We start from the raw sequence: 16,024 nt of genomic DNA, 5'->3' as shown, positions 1-16,024 counted from the left end.
ACTATTTACCTGCGATAGGTACATGGACACCAAGATCCCTCTGCTCATCCACACTACCAAGTATCCGACCACTAGCCCAGTACCCCATCTTTCTGTTACTCTTACCAAAGTGAATCACTTCACACTTACTTACATTGAACTCCATTTGCCACCTTTCTGCCCAGCTCTGCAACTTATCTATATCCTCACTGTCAACAACTCCACCGACTTTTGTATCATCTGCAAACATGCTCACCCAACCTTCTAGCCCCTCCTCCAGATCATTTATAAAAATGACAAACAGCAATGGTCCCAAAACAGATCCTTGCAGAACATCGCTAGTAACTGCACTCCAAGATGAACCTTTACCATCAACTACTACCCTCTGTCTTCTTCCAGCCAGCCAATTCCTAATCCAAACCTCCAACTCACCCTCAATGCCATACCTCCGTATTTTTTGCAGTAGCCTACCATGGGGAACCTTATCAAACGCTTTACTAAAATCCATATACACCACATCTACCGCTTTACCCTCGTCTACCTCCTTAGTCACCTTCTCAAAGAATTCAATAAGGTTTGTGAGGCACAACCTGCCCTTCACAAAACCATGCTGACTATCCTTGATCACATTATTCCTATCCAGATTTTCATAAATCCTATCCCTTACAATTCTCTCTAAGACTTTGCCCACAACAGAAGTGAGACTCACCGGCCTATCGTTACTAGGGTTATCCCTACTCCCCTTCTTGAACAAGGGAACCACATTTGCTATCCTCTAGTCTACTGGCACTATTCCTGTAGACAACGAGGACATAAAAATCAAGGCCAATGGTTTGTAGGGATTGAATATCAAAGGATTGTCGGGATTTAGGCAAAATAGGCAAAAAACCAAGTGAAGTCAAGTTGTGTTGTGAAGAACAGATGCAGTCAGTGTATTAGTGAGACAACCATGTGGATTGGAAAATCAAAATGCAGATTCTTTCTGGCTGAAGCTGAGAAACAACAAGGGGCAGCAACTGTTAGTAGAAATTCTTGTGCAGGCACCAGCTAGTGATGGTCATGCAAATATGGTTTCAGTCAGGAAATTAGATGTACTTGTAGCAAGGGCACGAAAGTTACTACGTGTGATAGGAGTCTCATTCCCGACTGGATAACTGCAATGGATGGAATCCGAGATTATCTCTGAGATGGTTTTCTATCACAACATGGGCTATTCTGGATCAAATGCTGTGTAATGATAAATGTCTAATAATCTCATTATAAACGAGTTCTGTGAGCACAGAACCATAATATGAAACAATCTTTTATTGAGGTTGAAACTGATTAAGCGAAGATCATGCGACACAGAAGTGGAATTAAGCCATTTGGCCCATCAGGTATTTCTGCGATTGAATGAGATCATGGCAGATCTGATGATCCCAAACTCTACTTTCCCATGTTTTCCATGTAACCCTTGTTTCCCTGCTTAAGTAAAATGTGGCCATTTCTACTGTAAACATACTGAAAGACCCAGCCTTGACAGCCCTCTGCAGTAAGGAATTCCACAGATTCATGATCCTCTGAGTGAACACATTACTCCTCATCACTGTCTTTAGATTAGATTCCCTACAGTGTGGCAACAGGCTATTTGGCCCAACAAGACCCTCTGAAGAGTATCCATTCCCCTACATTTTACCTCTGACTAATGCACGTAACACTGTGGTCAACTTAGAGTCATAGAGATGTACAGCATGGAAACAGACACTTCGGTCCAACCTGTCCATGCCGACCAGATATCCCAACCCAATTTAGTCCCACCTGCCAGCACCCGGCCCATATCCCTCCAAACCCTTCCTAATCATATACCCATCCAGATGCCTCTTAAGTGTTGCAATTGTACCAGCCTCCACCACTTCCTCTGGCAACTCATTCCATACACGTACCACCCTCTGCGTGAAAAAGTTGCCCCTTAGGTCTCTTTTATATCTTTTCCCTCTCATCCGAAGGATGCAAAAGCAGGTTACCAGAATGTTGCCTGTGTTCGATGTTTTGAGAGTGTGTTAGCTTTCTGGTGAGATTGGACAAACTTGGATTGTTTTGTCAGAGTGTAAGTGACTGAGGGGTGACCAGGTACAGGAATATAAAATTAGGAGAGGCAAGGATAATGTGATTAGTTGAAATTTCTTTTTGAATGTGCAAGTATCAAATACAATGGTGCATAGGATTAAGGTGAGACGGAAATGTTTAAATGTTTAAATGCCTGAGGCAAGAATTTTTATTTATGTAAAGAATAGAAAGTGCCTTGGGAGATTGTAGAAGCAGAAATGTTAGCAAAGTTTTCAAATGGCATTTAGACAGACATCTGAACATATAGCGAGTAGAGCAATATGGACCATTTGCAGGCAGATGGTATTCGACTGGAATAACATCATGGTCAAAAAGGCCATGGTGAGCACTAATCTATTTTCTAACTTCCAGGCATCTACCCTGTCAAAACCCTTTGGAATCTTGAATGTTTCATGAAATATTTCACACATTCTTCTCAACTCCAATGAGTTCAAACTCAATCCATTCATGATCTTCTCATTAGCAAAGCCTTTGATTGTCAAGATCAGTCTAGTGAACCTTGTCTCGCCTGCCTTCAATGCAATTATTCTGTTCAGAACGTTCTGGGTGTGGTCTAACTCGTACCTTGTATAGTCTCAGCAACACCTCCCTGTTTTTATTCTCCATTCCCTTTGAAATAAATGCTAGCATTTGATTTGCCTTCTCCACAACCCGTGGAACCTGTCAGCAACCTTTTTCAGATTGATACACAAGGGACTCCCAAAACCCTTTGAGCAAATACTCTGAAACCAAATGGTGTTAGCCTAACAGTAAGTTTGAAATGTGCTGGAATGTGTTAGAAAGGATATGACAATAAAGAATAACAGGACTCTTAGGAACAATGGGAGACATGTTTTATAAAAGATATTTCTTTCTATGAGCCTGTTTGATTTTATTTGTTGGTATGGCTATAGGCAGAATAATTGGTAGAATAGTTAAGAATGAGGGAGGGGCATGGTGGGTGGGGGAATATGGTTTATTTGAAGTTTCAGGAGCTTTTTGACAAGGTTCCACAAGGGCTAAACAATAAATAAGGAAAGAATAGAGGCCTGTAAAAATCAACAATGCCGTCTAGGTGTGGAACCAGAGGAGATGGGTAGGATATTAACAAATATTTCCCTTCAGAATTTACTGTGGAGAAATTCATGAACAGTTGGGAATATGGGAAATAAATAGTGATGCTTTGGAAAGATTCCACAACAGAGAAGAGATGGTGCTGGAACTCTTCAAATGTATAGAGGTAGCTTAATCCTCAGGAGCTCATTAGTTGGATCCCAGGGTATTCTGGCAATCTAGGGGCACTGAACAGAGATTATGTGTGTCATCGACAGCCACAGTGAGGTGCCGTAAGACTGGAGGGTAGCTAATGCTGTTCCATCACTTCCTGCCATTGTAATACTGTCCTTCACTAACAATGCCACATCTCCCCCTCTTTCACCATCTTCCTTGTTCTTACTGAAACATCTAAACCCTGAAACCTGCAACAACATTCCTGCCCCTGCTCCATCTATGTCTCCAAAATGGCCACAGTATTGAAGTCCCAGGTACCAACACATGCTGTAAGTTTACCCACCTTATTCCGGATGTTCCTGGGGTTGAAATAGATGCACTTCAAACCACCTTCCTGCTTGCCGGTACATTCTTTCGACCTTGAACTCTTATTTATGACCTCACTGCTCTCAACCTCATGTACAGTGGCGCTACAATTCAGGTTCCCAGCTGAATTAGTTTAAACTCTCTCAAACAGCATGAGCAAATTTCCCTCCCAGGATATTGGTACCCCTTGGTTCAGGTGTAAATAATCCCATTTGTAGAAGCCCCACTTACCCCAGAATGAGCCTCAATTATCCAAGTATCTGAGCCCCACCCCCTGCACCATCCCTGTGCTCAACTCCTCTCTCTTCCTATTCCTCGCCTCGCCAGCACGTGGCATGGTTAACAAACCAGAGATAACAACTCTGTTTGTTCGAGCTCTAAGTTTCAACCACAACTCCCTGAATTTCTGCCTTAAATCCCAATCCCTTCTCCTACCTATGTCATTAATGCCTCTGTGGACCATGACTTGGAGCTGCTCCCACTACCCCCTCAAGGAATCCGAAAACATGATCCAAGACATAACAAATCCTGGCACCTGGGGGGCAACACACAAACTGTGATTCCACTCTGTTGATAAGACATGTCCTTCCCTGCACAAAATGCATGTTGCCTATCACTGATAAGCCCATTTTCTTCCAAATGGGACTAAATTCTATCCCTCAGTATCTTCTCCAGTAGTTTCCCTACCACGAATGTCAGGCTCATCGGTCTATAATGATCTGAATTACCCCTGCTACCCTTCTTAAACAAGGGGCAGCATTAGTAGTTCACCAGTCCTCCGGGACCTCACCAGTGTTTAAGGATGCCGCAACTGTTAAGGCTCCAGCTATTTCTGATCCCGCTTCCTGCAGTAACCTGAGATAGATTCCATCCAAACAAAAGTGAGGGCTTCAGATGCTGGAAACCAGAGTTTAGATCAGATGGGTGCTGGACAAGCAGAGCAGGTCAGGCAGCATCCAAGGAGCAGGAAAATCGATGTTTCAGGCAAAAGGCCTTCATCAGGATTCACCTGATTCCAGCACCACTCTGATCTAGATTCCATCCAGACCTGGGGACTTGTCCATCTCAATGCCTTTTAGAATACCCAACACTTCCTCCCTCCTTATGTTGATTTGACCTAGAGTACTCAAAGATCTATCCCTAACCTCAATATCCGTCATGTCCCTCTCCTCGGAGAACACTGACACAAAGTACTCATTAAGAATGTTATCCATTTTCTCTGACACCACACATATCTTTCCTCCTTTGTCCTTGAGTGAGCTAGCCATTTCTCTCATCAGCCTCTAGTTCCTTATATATGAATAAAAGGCTTTGGGATTTTCCTTAACCCTTTTTGCGAAAAGGTATCTCATGACCCCTTTTAGCCCTGTTAATTCCTCATTTCAGATTGGTCCTACATTCCCGATATTCTTCCAAAACTTTGTCTGTCTTCAATCACCTAGACCTTATGTTTGCTTCCTATTTCCTCTTAGCTAGTCTCACAGTTTCACCTGTCATCCTTGGTTCCCTAATCTTGCCAATTTTATGCCTCAATTTCACAAGGGCATGTCGCTCTTGCAATCTAATCAACAACAACAATCTGCCATTCCAAGATGTCATAGTAGAGCCAACGCTCAATGGGGAACTTCAAACGTGTATCAGCAGGAAAATAACATGCACGGACCAAATACTGAACAATGGAAGCAATCATCTTAAAACCCACAAACGAAACTGCATTCGGCCATTATTTCAATGAGCCGCCACACACTACAGCACTGAGGAACTACGAAGAGCAGAAGGGAAATACCTATACATTGTATTCAAGAAGAATGTGTACCCAGTAAACACAGTCTGCCGATTCCTCAGCAACAAACCCAAATAAGCAAACACAGCATGCCCAGAAACCCTAGCCACTTTACCCTACAACAAAAAGATCTCTGAAATAAAATCCAGCCTACTCAGACTGCTTGGCATCACGGTAGCCCACAAACCTAACAACGCACTGAAACAGCGGCGAATTAACTTAAACATCCCGTGACAAACAACAAGCAAAACGAATGTCATTTACAAAATACCTTGCAAGGACTGAAGCAAAAACCTCATGAGACAAACAGGCAGAAAACTAACTACCACAATGCATGTACATCAACCTGCCACAAAATGATATGACCCACTATCACTAGTACATACAGACAAATAAGGACACCACTTTGACAATACATCCATCCCAGGACAGGTATAGCTGAGATACACACAAGAATTCCTTGAAGCAAGGCATTCCAATCAGAACTCTATCAATAAACACATTGATTTGGACTCCATCTCCCATCCTCTGAGAAAAAGAACTGGAAATGACATCACCCACCCAAAGAAACCTAAACACATAAATAGAAAGCAGAACGGACCATCAGTACTTCACCAGAGACTCACTGATAATGTTGCCTAGTGTGGTGACGAAACGTCTGACAACAAACCTTCCAGATCAGTGAGCAGACTTACATCCGAAATGTCTACCTGAGCTACAAATCTGTTCAAAAATTGATTTCCATTTACCCTTCCACTACTATTCTCTGTCACCTGTTGCCCAGCCAGTTCTCTATCCATCTCGCTCATCCACCCTGGACCCCATACGACTTCACTCTTTCCATCAGCCTAACATGGGGAATCTTATCAAACGCTTTATATTGTTTTTTAAAATAAATATTTGTGTCTTGAAATCTCTTATGTTCTTTCAATTGATATTATGGGAGGTATCGAGTTATTATAGTAAGGGAATAATTGGTTTTCTTTGTACAGCTTCTGGGAGGAACTTCAAAATTTGTCGCCCTTGGCAACAGTTTGAAGGAAACCAAATCGCGTACTGACACACAACATGCAAAAGGTGAAAAGAAAGCAGGTAAGTCATCCTTTATGTTCCTTATCAGAAATGAAACATTCTGAAATTGTAATACATAAACTTTAAACTATACAACTAAGTCTGATTCATCTTTCCACAAGCTGGCACTTTGTCCTCAATATGCCGTGAAACAGTTCTCCTTACAATTATAATGAAGGCATCAGCATTTGCATGTTTGAAGCTATAATCATGTGCTGTTTGCACGTACACATGTGTTGCTTTGTGAATAGAATATTTCTATGTGTAAGATGAGTGAACTTGTGGGCTGGGTTCGTATGCATAAACATTTCCTATGTGGGAGGAAAAGGTGAGGACTGCAGATGCTGGATATCAGAGACGTGAGTGTGGGACTGAAAAAACACAGAAGATCATGCAGCATCCAAGGAGCAGAAGAATCGATATTTCGGGCAAAAGCCCTTCATCAGGAGTCATTTCCCATGCCTGGTAAATACATCCAACATCTTGCTTCAAACATTGGCATTTTTCAATGTTCACAAAGTCAGGGATTGAGGTCTGCAATTGTTCATTCTTTTTAGGATAGGGAAGGAAGAACTGAACCTAGGTTATACAATAACTCAGATAGCCATCATCCGTGAAGCTGGCTCAATAGAGTATTCACGACAATGCCCTTTGTCTCTGCCCAAGTCATAAATCAGCCATCTATTCTTATCCCATTTTCTACCACTTAGCCCACAGCCTTCCAGGTATTTTTAATCAACATATTCTGACACATGATGACATTTGTCTGACACAAGTGAAACTCAAACCCAGATGTCCTCGCTCAGCACATGACCATTTTAAAGAATTTGCATTTCTTGGTGTTTTAATCTATCTATTCAGACAGACTTATGACTATCTTCTGAAGCAGGAAGAACCTGAACTGGATCCCATGCCGCAAAGATAGGAATGATATCTACACAATGCCACAAGAGCACCACCCCAAACCACATCCCCACCCAGGAGCTTTGGGTGCTATGGCATTTCAAGAGCCCATTAAAATAGTTCTTCAATGTCTCGAGGGTTCCTGTCTCTGCCAATCTTTTAAACAGTGAGTTGTAGATATCCACCACCTCCTGGATGAAACGTTTTTACTCAATTCCCCTCTAAACATTCTGCTTCATGTATTACACTGTAGCCCCTGATTATTAACGAGGAAGGAAAGAAACTTTTCCACACCCTTTTCAATCTTTACACCTTAACCAGTTCCCCCTCAGCCTTCTGTGCTCTATTGAAGACATCCCCAGCTTATTTAGTTCCTTTCCATAGCTGAATTCTTCCAGACCAAGCAAGTCTTCCAGACCAAACAGGAATCTCATGTGCATCCTCTCGTGTGCAGTTACATACTTGCTATCGTGTGGTGACAAGAACTGTACACGGTATTCCATCTGTAGCTTAACTAGTGTTATTTTCAATTCCGTCATTACCTCCTTGCTCTTACATTCAATGCCTTCACCAATAAAGGCAACTATACAATAGCTGCTTTAACCACCTTAACCACTGGTCCTCCTGCGTTCACGAATATATCTGATCCTCTGTACTTCCCAAAATTTTAATTTAGCATGCATTGTCCTGACTTATTAATCCTCCCACTTCTGCTCTCACTTTTCAGGACAGAATTCTACTTGTCTCTGCATAGGCCTTGTCACCATTTGTGTTATCCTAGAGACTAAGACATTTTGTGACTGAGTACATCTTCAAATGTTGTGTTGCCTATGAACTTACTGTTCACACTTGGAACATTCGTGTCTTTATCATTAATGTGCACAGCAGTAAGGGACCAACACTGTACCTGTGATATATCGCTGGGTGAAAGACTCCAGTTGTAGAGGCCCCCTTCAAACATCATCCTTATTTTCTGCCATGAAGCCAATGTTGGATCCAATTTGTCAATGGCAGTGGATCTCTTAGGATTTTCACTTCTTAACCAACATTCCATATGAGACCACTAAATGAATCCTTGGGGTGAGACGATTCCTATGAAGGAACATTAAGAAGGACTATATTCTTGAGTTTAGAAGAATGAGACCTAATCTTACTGAGACAAAAATTTGGAGATCTGGAGAGATATGTTGTTGTCATCCTCAAGGGAAATTCTGCAATTCTTAGAAACCTTCCAATCTCCAATGACCAACTAATGCAAATGGGTCAAAACAATGACTGCAGATGCTGGAAACCAGATTCTGGATCAATGGTGCTGGAAGAGCACAGCAGTTCAGGCAGCATCGAGGAGCTTCAGCAAAATCGACGTTTCGGGCAAAAGCCCTTCATCAGGAATAAAGCAAATACTGAGTTTGGTTGACACTTCACAGATCAGGAATCAAACTCTGAACTTGCTTGACTTTTACAGGCCTATTTTTGTATTCCTCTGTATAACTGTGTCTAAGAATTGACTAAAAGTGTGTTTAAGTTGATTTTGTTGCGTGATAAAGCGGATAAATAAGGCATGAGTGGTATGTTTAGGAAATACATTCAATATGGATGAAACAAATTCACCTCACTTTTTATCGTGTTTAGGTCAGAGAATTGTGCCGTCCCTAACATATCTCAGAGTGCTGGATTCGGTTTTCCCTTACTATTGTTTTGTAAGTCTGTTTTACAAGATTTTGGATTCCTTATTTGCTGATGAGCACCAATTATTTCACTTTCATTGCAAGTTGCTTGTAGATGAAATTTAAACCAATAATTTAAAAAATCAGTATGTTTAATGATGTGGATTAAAATAATTTGGTGCTTTGTGCTGTGAATCAAATAACTTGTTAATAAAGGAACACATAAATCATTTTGCAGTTGATTGAATATTGACTTAGTTCAGAAAAAGACGGAAGCATATGTCAGGTATAGACAGGATGGATCGAGTGAATCCTCAGAAGAGTATAAAGACAGTAGGAGTGTACCTTAGAGAGAAATCAGGAGGGCAAAAAGGGGATATGAGATAGCTTTGGCAAATAGACTTAAAGAGAATCCAAAGGGATTTTACAAATACATGAAGGACAAAAGGGTAACTAGGGAGAGAATAGGGCCGTTCAAAGATCAGCAAGGCGGCCTTTGTGTGGAGCCGCAGGAGATGGGGCAGATATGAAACGTGTATTTTGCATCAGTATTTACTGTGGAAAAAGACAGGGAAGGTATAGAATGTAGGGAAATAGATGGCGATATCTTGAAAAATGTTCATATTACAGAGGAGGAAGTGCTGGATGCCTTGAAACACATAAAAATGGACAAATCCCCAGGACCTGATCAGGTGTACCCTGGAACTCTGTGGGAAGCTAGGGAAGTGATTGCTGGGCCTCTTGCTGAGAAATTTGGATCATCGATAGTCACAATTAGGTGCCAGAAGACTGGAGGTTGGCTAACGTGGGGCCACCGTGTAAGAAGGGTGGTAAGGACAAGACAGGGAACTATAGACCAGCGAGCCTGACATCGGTGGTGGGCAAGTTGTTGTAGAGAATCCTGATGGACGGGATGTACATGTATTTGGAAAGGTAAGGACTGATTAGGGACTGTCAACATGGCTTTGTGCATGGGAAATCATGTCTCACAAACTTGATTGAGTTTTTTGAAGAAGAAACAAAGAGAATTGATGAGGGCAGAGTGATAGATGTGATCTATATGGACTTCAGTAAGGCGTTCGACAAGGCTCCCCATGGGAGACTGTTGAGCAAGGTTCGATCCAATAGAATACAGGGAGAACTAGCTATTTGGATACAGAGCTGGCTCACAGGTAGAAGACAGAGGGTGGTGGTGGAAGGTTGTTTTTCAGACTGGAAGCCTGTGACCAGTGGAGTGCCACAAGGATCGGTGCTGGGTCCACTATTTGTCATCATTTATATAAATGATTTGGATGTGTGCATAAGAGATATAGTTAGTAAGTTTGCTGACGACACCAAAACTAGAGGTGTAGTGGACAGTGAAGAAGGTCACCTTAGGATCTTAATTAGATGGGCCCATGGGCTGAGAAGTGGCAGATGGAGTTTAATCGAGATAAATGTGTGGTGCTGCATTTTGGGAAAGCAAATCTTAGCATGACTTATACACTTAATGGTAAGGTCCTAGGGAGTGTTGCTGAACATAGAGATCTTGGAGTGCTGGTTCATAGCTCCTTGAAAGCTGATAGGATAGGATAGTGAAGAAGGCATTTGGTATGCTTTCCTTTATTAGTCAGAGTATTAGGTACAGAAGTTGGGAGGTCATTGCTTAGGCCACTGTTGGAATATTGAGTGTAATTCTGGTCTCCTTCCTGTTGGAAAGATGTTGTGAAACTTGAAAGGGTTCAGAAAAGATTTACAAGGATGTTACCAGGGTTGGAGGATTTGAGCTTTAGGGAGAGACTGAACAGGCTAGGGCTGTTTTCCCTGGAATGTAGGAGGCTGAGGGGTGACCTTATAGGGGTTTACAAAATTATGAGGGGCATGGATAGGGGAAATAGGCAAAGTCTTTTCCCTGGGGTGGGGGAGTCCAGAACTAGAGGGTTTAGGGTGAGAGAAAGATATAAAAGAGATCTAAGAGGCAACTTTTTCACTCAGAGGGTGATATGTGCATGGAAAAAATTGCAGGAGAAGCTTTTTTGCTCCGAGCAGGCAGTGTGCAGAACCTGCTGCCACCAGGGATTGTTGGGAAAATTAGCGTCAATGGACAGTATTTGAGGGAACTTTAGATGTCAAAAAGGGCACAGGGAGCATATTAAGAGTTTGAAGCAAGGTAGGAGAAGTGTAAATACCAGTATGGCCTGTTTTTGTTCTGCTGATTTGATGCAATTTCCCTTTCAGCGCTCACAACCAATTATAAGAGGAACCAGATTATGAAGATGTTGTTAACTCCGTCTTGATATAACAAATTATTTTGCCCCATTAATGCTGTTGTGTGACCAGTACATCATATTGATGTATACCCCGAGCAGCAGCCTCTTCATTCAAAAGCAGTCAGCCATTCCCATCATTTTCGGATCTTCAAGTGGAAAGAAAGGATGGCCTCTTGGATAAAGGCCACAGCTTTGTAAATTGTTCAAAGCTCTGTCCTCCATACAACTCCCTACCACCATCCAAACACATCGAAATATCCCCTGTGTCCTGAGAGCAATGGGGCCGTTGACCATTAGGGTGATGGAGTGATGTCAGAATGGGTCAGACTGAACTCTCCAATACACACTGTAACACTAACTCTTATGATAACCCTCAATTTATGTAATATTCAGTCTTTTATTCTTTCTGAAATAATCACAGGTTCACATTTCCCAACATTGTATTCCATCTGCCAATGTGTTGCCCATTGCTTATCCATTTCCAGAGTCTTTGTTGAGAGATGTGAAGGAGGAGTGGAGGACTGCTGGGAGAGTGAGTAAAATGAGTACTTACCTCAGGTTTCGGGGCCTCCATTTGTTGAGAGTTGCAGAGGAGGAGCAGAGGACGGCTAGGAAGGTGTGTTAAAAAAATTTGGTTTTTTACTGAGTGGTGAGGAGAAAGGGCAAAGAGAAACGAGGGCTGCCGGGAAGTTTTTAAGTGGGTGATATCTGAAAAGTGACCACAGAGAGCTAGGTTGGAAGCTGAAAAGCAGGACGAGATCTCGGGTTTGTTACCAGTGCTACGAGATAGTGACGGGAGGAACAGTCAGTGAATGCAGCTTAACACGTGGCAGCGAGGCTGGTGCACAAGGGAGGGCTTCAGATACCTAGACCATTGGGAGATCTTCTGGGGAAGGTGGGACCTGTACATGAAGGACACGTTGCACCTGAAATGGAGAGGCACAAATTTCCTGGGTGGGAGATTTGGTCGTGTGGTTTGGGAGGGTTTAAACTAGTCTGGTAAGGGGTGGGAATCAGAGCTACATATCTGAGAGGGGGGCACTAGTAGATGGGGCACAGAATGTAGTGAATCTATCGGGAAGGTTTCTCACACAATGAAACAAAGGGATTGGTTAAAGTGTGTCTGCTTTAATGCAAGGAGTATCAGAAATAAGAATGACAAACTTAGAGCATGGATCAGTACTTGGAGCTACTGTACTGTGGCCATAACACAGACGTGGGTTTCACAGGGAGAGGAATGGTTCCTTGATTTTCCAGGGTTTAAAACGTTTAAAAAGGGTGGGTGGAAAAACATGAGGGGGTGTAGCATTGCTAATCAGAGAGTTCATCACGGCTACAGAAATGAAGTTTGTTGAGGAGAGTCTGTTTACTGAGTTAGTATGGGTGGAAGTCAGGTGCAGCAAGGGAACAGTCACCTCATTGGGGGTTTTCTACAGACCCCCTAATAGCAGTAGAAAGATTGAAGAACTCATAAGCTGGCAGATTTTGAAAAAATGCATATGTAGCAGGGTTGTTGTTGTGGGTGATTTCAGCTTTCCCAATATCGACTGGAATCTCCTAAGTGCAGGTGGTTTGGATGGGGCTGGTTTTGTCTGGTGAGTTCAGGAGAGTTTCCTTACTCAGTATGCAGACAGGCCGACAAGGGGAGACACCATTTTGCATTTGGTCCAAGTTTACCAGGATGCTGCCTGGATTTGAGGGCTTGCCTGATGAAGAAAGGTTGAATAAGCTCGGACTTTTCTCTCTGGAGAGAAGGAGGAAGAGAGGAGACCTGATCGAGGTGTACAAAATAATGAGAGGAATAGATAGAATAAATAGCCAGAGACTTTTCCCCAGGACAGGATTGACTGGTACAAGGGGTCATAGTTTTAAGATATTAGGAGAATTGTATAGAGGGGACATCAGAGGAAGGTTCTTTCTGCAGAGATTTGTGAATGCATGGACCGCGTTGCCAGTGGTGGTGGTGAAAGCAAAGTCATTAGGGACATTTAAGCCACTGCTGGACATGCACATGGATAGCAGTGAGTTGTGGGGTGCGTAGGTTAAGTTATTTTGTTTTACATTAGGATTACACTCGGCACAACATCATGGGCCAAAGGGCCTATTCTGTGCTGTATGTTTCTACATTCTATGTTCTAAAAGCACAGAACAGGCCAGTCAGCCCATTGTGTCCATGCGGTTCTCTAAATGATCTTTCCAACCATGTGCCATTTTCTTACATTGTTTATCATCAAATAATCATCTACTGCCTTTGATTGAACCTGCCGAAACCACTGTTTCATGCAATGTCTTCCAGATCTAATTACTCGCTGAGTGAAGTTTCTTTCTCACATCCAGTTCCTTCTCTTGCAATGTATTTGAAATCAACCCTCTTATTCTCAATGCTTCTACTACTGGGAGGGATTTGGTTGAGCCCAGTTGTCTGGGTCAATGGTTTGCAGAGCAGTGTGATGTCAACAGTGAGTTTAATACCCATTGCCTGTTTCAGGTTCCCATGAAGGGCTTTCCTTCACAACCTCTGTCCTTGTCTGAGGTCTGCTGACCCTCAGATTAAATCATCAGCAGTTGCTTCTCTCTTGAATGAGGAAGCAATGGCTGTGGTCTGGTTAGACGATGGCAACACGACATACTAGTCAGCCCAGATCTTTGTACAGCGAGTCCCTTCGGACCCGGTCCATCTTTGACCTCCATATGAACTGGAAGATTGCCCAGGTTACTGCAGCGGCACAGGTTTTGTGAATAGGCCAGACCTGTGCCACGTATAACAGCAATTACAGTGCCTCACACCTGATGACCAGGTTTTTTCCCACGATGGAGAGCGACCGTAGCGTCCATCTGCCCAGTTTCTGCCTCACTTTACTGATACGCTCCTCCCAAGACTTGGCGCACGCCCCACCCCCCCCCGAACCAAATACCCAGCACCTTCAGGTGGTCGGTCCTGACGGTGAAGGGGATCGAGGATTGTCAGCCCAGTTCCCAAAGGGCATGGCCTCGCTCTTGCCTCGGTTTACCTTGGCCCCCGAGGCCCGTTCGAACTGGTCACATATGGACATGAGTCTGCGCACGGACAGCGGATCCGAGCAGAAAACGGCGACGTCATCCATGTACAGGGAGGCCTTAATCTGCAGGCCCCGCTGCCAGGAATAGTCACCACTCTCAGGCTCGCATCTTTCCTGATGGACTCGGCAAATGGCTCTATGCAGCACACAAACAAGGCAGGAGAGAGAGGGCAGCCCTGCCTGACTCCAGATCTGATTGAGAAGTTATCTGATTCCCACCCATTGATTGAGACTGCACTGACAATGTTGGTGTAGAGCAGTCTGATCCAATTGCAGATTCCCTCCCCAAAGCCCATTTTGGAGAGAACATCTCTCATATACGTATGTGATATCCTGTCAAAGGCTTTCTCCTGGTCCAGGCTGATCAGGCAGGCGTCCAACCCTCTGTCCTGCACGTAGGCGATCGTATCCCTGAGGAGTGCGAGACTCTCAGCGATCCTCCTGCCCGGCACAGCACAGGTTTGGTCAGGGTGAATCACCGACCCCAGAGCAGACCTGACCCGGTTGGCGGTTACCTTTGACAGAATTTTGTAATCCGCATTCAACAGTGAGATTGGTCTCCAATTTTTGAGTTCCTCCCTCTCCCCCTTCCGTTTGTAGATGAGAGTGATGATGCCTTTCCTCATGGATTCACTCATGGTACCTGCCCGAAGCATACTGACATACACCTCCAGCAGGTCCTGGCCAATCAAGTCCCAAAGAGCTCGAGCGGTAAGCCGTCACTTCCGGGAGTTTTATTCTTTTCGAAGGACTCGAGGGCATTAGTCCAGAGATAGCGGCTGGTCCAGCCTCTCCCGTGTTCTGTCGTCTAAGACCTCCGTGATAGAGGACAGGAACAACTGGGAGGCCGTGCTGTCAGTCAGCTTCGCGTCATACAGACTGGCATAGAAGGATTTACTGATCCTCATGAGGTCAGCCTGAGATGACGTTATCGAGCCATCTTCTTCCTTCAGACTGCTGAGCACGGAGCTCTCTTTGTGCACCTTCTGGAAGAAGAAACGTGAGCACATCTTGTCCTGCTCCACCGAGCGGACCCTGGACAAGAAGATTATGTTGGAGGCCTCCGAAGCAAAGAGCGAGGCTTGCTGGCCCTTCACCTCCTTGAGGTCCTCCGTGACATCCACCCCCATCGGCTGCAGCAGGAGCAGGTTCTGCATACTTTCCTGGAGCTGGGACAGTTTTCCCCGCCTCTCTCTCGCCTCCTGAACACCTTTGAAGATGAAGAACCTCTTGATGTTCCCTTTTACTGTTTCCCGCCAGTCCGCTGGGGACTCAAAGAGGGGCTCCACGGTTCTCCAACCTGCGTAGTCTCTCTTGAGCTCCTCAATGTTTCCCGGGGTCAACAGCTTTGTGTTCAGCTTCCACGTTCCCTTACCAGCCCGCTGCTCGTCCTGTAGGTGACAGTCGGCCAGCAGGAGGCAGTGGTCAGAGAAGAACACCGGCTTGACGTCGGGAGATCTGACCGTGAGCGTTTGGGACACAAACAGGTAATCTATCCTTGAGCGGATAGACCCGTCTGCCCGTGACCAGGTGTATCTACGCTGCGCTCCGTCTGCAGGGGCGCTGAAGACGTCGTGCAGCTTGGCATCTTTTACCGTGTCCATCAGGGCTCTGGACGTGGTGTCCAGTTTA

This window comes from Chiloscyllium plagiosum, unplaced genomic scaffold (genome assembly GCF_037043375.1).
Source record: "Chiloscyllium plagiosum isolate Xiang-an unplaced genomic scaffold, Cpla_swu_hap1 HiC_scaffold_28, whole genome shotgun sequence".
NCBI classification, from domain to species: domain Eukaryota; kingdom Metazoa; phylum Chordata; class Chondrichthyes; order Orectolobiformes; family Hemiscylliidae; genus Chiloscyllium; species Chiloscyllium plagiosum.
This window is presented reverse-complemented; position numbering follows the sequence as displayed.